Source organism: Erinaceus europaeus, chromosome 2 (genome assembly GCF_950295315.1).
Source record: "Erinaceus europaeus chromosome 2, mEriEur2.1, whole genome shotgun sequence".
NCBI classification, from domain to species: domain Eukaryota; kingdom Metazoa; phylum Chordata; class Mammalia; order Eulipotyphla; family Erinaceidae; genus Erinaceus; species Erinaceus europaeus.
In genome coordinates, this window is record NC_080163.1 from 50,693,270 (window position 1) to 50,697,416 (window position 4,147).

General features: G+C 39.1%; 1 pseudogene; it reads right to left on the minus strand.

Annotated features, from left to right (window-relative positions):
• Window positions 1-270: 270 nt before the first annotated feature.
• Window positions 271-3,298, minus strand: LOC103109889 (cyclin-J-like; annotated as a pseudogene).
• Window positions 3,299-4,147: the final 849 nt, after the last annotated feature.

Consider the following 4,147-nt stretch of genomic DNA (forward strand, 5'->3'; position numbering starts at 1 on the left):
CCCTGGGTATGCACCAATAGTGACCAATTCATTATTTTAATCTACCCCCCAAAGAGAAATTAATCCAGTGTTCTTCAGCTTTTTAAAATATAAATTGAGAAAGTGTTATTAATAAGTCTTTTTTAAAGGCATATTCTTCTATTAACATGAATGGCATTTAAACCAATCAATAAAAGCATTTGACAAGACATTAAATTACTCTAGGCATCAACTGTTTCAAGTTGGGATCTCTATCCCAGTTCTTTTACATTCATGGTATTATTGAGGTAGTTAAAATACTGAAAATTGGACTCCAGCTTGCTGGGTTCTTATTGTGAAAGACATCTCTTTTAAACCCAAATTTTCACCAAGTAATTCACGTTTTCTTGAGGTAAGAATGACCAGTATCCAATCAGCTGCCTTCTGTAGAGAAAAGTAATAGTACTTTCACAATTTGCATGCTTGAATACTGCAAAGAGTGAGTGTTCTTGCCTGGGTGGCTTTTTTTTTTCTCTACCAGACTAATAAATTCATCTCAATTAAGAATTCACACTGGCAGTAACCCCAACTCCCCACACTCATTCACTGGAGTCATCTACATAGGTCCATTACTACGTCAAGTCCATCCCCTTCTAAACAACAGCCATTGGCTTGATTAATGAGACTCCTGCTCCATACCCACATTTTTATAAGGTTTGTTTTTTAATGCATATTGTGGCAGCCACATACCTGCCATGCAGTTTCCCTTCTAGTCAATACTATCTTAAAAGAAGAGAAAAAAAAGATACCTAGCACTAATTTTTAAATAAGAAAGCTTTCCTCCACCAAATCTCTCTTTCCCCACAGATAAGAGCACAATGTAGAGTTCAGTACAGTGATTTTTTTTTTTTTACTTTTATGTCTTCCAACTCTTCACCCTCAAATTCCCTTGCTATACTGACTATTATTGCTGTCTCCACTCATTACCAATATTGTGAAATACTCCAGGAGTGTTCTGGGGCCAATACAATGAAAGTGGTTACTGAGATTTAGTAGTCAGTACCTTTGCTTGCTGATCCTGACTAGATTCAAGGGTTGCTTATAAAACCAGTCTTCTCTTCCAGAAAACAAAGTGCTGCTCTAGCACAACCTGAGAGCTACCCTGGAAACAGTCCACTCCTGTCTAGTACTGACATTTGACATTTATACCTTCCGTTGGGGAAAAAAAAAAACTTTTAAAAAGTATCATCAATTATTGATTGCACTGAGAAATGCAAAACCTACATATGTATCATGAATGATAGGATCCAAGTCATTCATTCTAAGCTATATATGTATGTTTTTGTTTGAAAATACACAAAAGGAGTATTTGAACCCATGTTACAAAAGTAGTTCATATAACATCCCTATAGCTTGTTGCAATATGGTTAAGTATTTCCAAGTAGTACAAATTCCCTGAGTTAAATGAGTTAAAATTTTAGAGATCTGAGGCTGATCACTTTAGGGGGAAAAAACAAAAACTTAGGACCATGATATCTAGGAGATCTAATCCACCCTTCATTTTAGTACATAAATTCAGATTCCAAAACTATCTGTGATAGCAAGTGACAGAGAATCCTCTAAAATTCTTTTTTTTCTGCACATTTTCATATAGCATAGGAATTCATAATTTTAAACTTAGTCAAAAATGTATTTGTTGATCAAAAATATAACTGAAAACTGCATAATAAAAAAAGAACTTCAGAGACTAATAATACTGCAACTTTCCTTCATAAAAAGATTGTTTGGCAAGTCCACAGATAAACATTTGTCTCTGACATATAAGCCAACATTAGGCCCAGAACTGACCACAGGTCAAATCTTAAAGAAACAAATTAAGAGTCCTGCTGTCCAAATTTTCTGATGTGTTGAGTATTTTTGAAATATTTGGACCATCAGTTGGGGTGTTGAAATTTCTTGTCATAAGGAAATTTGTTGTAACAGGATTTAAAATACACACCCCTGAAATGTTTGCTTAGTTCTCCCGGGATTACAACACATGTGTATATATGGTGCATTGAAAGAAATATTCAGTTTTTGTATTACTGGTATCTGAAGAACTCTGATGCCGGATCCCTTTCTTTTTGAAATGAAGTTTAGAAAAAAGCTTGCCCCAGAGTTTTGAGTGTCACAGTAAGTCTGGGTTATATGTTTGCATATATGTTGCCTTTCAAAACATGGAGTAATACAAGGGTAATGTTCATTTATCTTATAGCTCCTATTGTAGAAGCGTTTAAACAGGGTTTAACTTCTACTGGTATTGCCAATGACATCCCAACACCAGTCTGCATGTGCCCAAAACCTGGAACACTAGTTTGAAAACCAGCAGGACATGTCTGTAAAGTGTAAGATGAGGAATGTGTGGTAGATACAATCTGCTGGCAGCTTGGCTGCTCTGATACAGGATGGTAATACTGCAGGGAGGTCTGTTGTGTCTGATGGAGCTACTGAGGTTGCTGAAAGTGAACTGGCCATGAGGGCTGCGAGCTTGTCTGGAACACATTTAGTTGTGCCGGTTGAGGTCCCACCTGTCCTCTTTGTTTGTTTGCTTCCTTCACATCATTATCATGAGCAATTAATAGTCCTTCAATGCACTGCACTAAGAAATCCCAGGAGTAAGCAATAAAACGATGCAGTCTTGTAGGCCACGTTGGTGAAAGACCAAGTATAATCCTTGAAGAAGCCACACATGCAGCAGCTACTAAAGAAGGTGCATAATTTAGAAAGGCATAATCTTCCAGAGACACTTCCAGGAAATAATCTGCATACTTGGCCATATAGAGCTTAGTTTTTTCCAAGCAAATTATTGTCCAGCCGTTATAAAGATCTGTTTCATGTACTGCTCCAGAGAGATAGTACTCAATGAAATGGGCAGCTGTTGGAAGACAGAGGTTCCACTGAAGGGTTTCTAACAATAATAGTTCCATATGTAGCAAATTTGGCTTTGTTAATACTAGATTCATATTAGTCATACAACCCAGGCTATTGAGCTGCTCCAGCTTAGGCACACTATCTTCTTTCTCTTCAAATTTACTTGCTAGAAGCAGACGTGAAAGTGCAACTAGGTGCAGCTGCTGGATAGAGATGTCATACAGATCCATAAACAGGTCCAGCAAATAGACAGCAAGGTGTCCAGCAGAAGGGCAGAGTGTGAAGCAACTGCTCAAGAAGGCAATCAAGTCAGCAAAATAAGTTGAAGGGACTGGCCTTTGTAGGAGGGCAACTTTAGCTCCTTGTACTGAAGCGCCTGGTGAATGTCCGCAGCCAGCTGTCCTTGCCACCACTGGCCCTCCAGCTCCATGGACCCTGGCGGCACTCCTGGCCCAGCCACAAGTGACCACTCTACACCAGAACCACAGTCTTCAGAGTCCCAGCCCCATGGTGGGCTTGAGGGGGCACCGGCCGGGGGTTCAGGCTGAAGACAGTCAGCAGGGAAGTGCTGGCCTCAAGGAAGGCCCAGTGCCAGGGTGCTCATGCTGCCAATTGTTAAAGGACTGGCAGGCTGCTCCCTCTTTTTTTTCCCCCCAGCTTCAATATATCCTTCTTTCCTTAGAATAGTGACAATATACTAATTCCATAGGATAAGAGTCACCAGTTTCTTTCTGTGTGATGTAGAAGAAGGTGACCTCCTCATTTTCAGTGTTAGGCTTGTGATTAATTTCTTACTAGTTATTATTGCAGCAATATGGATCATATTGGCTCAGGTTAGACATGGAACTCAAATTTAGGGATACTTCTATCTATAGAAAGGAAGAAAGAAAGAAAGAAAGAAAGAAAGAAAGAAAGAAAGGGAGGGAGGGAGGGAGGAAGGAAGGAAGAAGAATGGAAAGAAGAAAAATTGATTCTTTTTTCTTCTGGGGATGTTAGTGGTAACACTGAGAGTATGGCAGAATCAGGAAAGAAAATAAGACTAGATACTGATAGCATCCTTTGAGTTCTTGACATGCCTGAAGTCCTCTTAGACCTAAAGTCCATCTGGGTCTAGTCATACCTGAAGTATTTTGACCTCTGTACTCTTTAAGTGTGCCGATATAGGTATTTTTGCTTAGGATGCTTGAATCAGGCATCTCTCCTATCTGTGAAAACATGATTGCCCTGGCTGACAAATCTATTCAGTGAAAAAAGCTAGTGGGAATTGATATTTAAAATC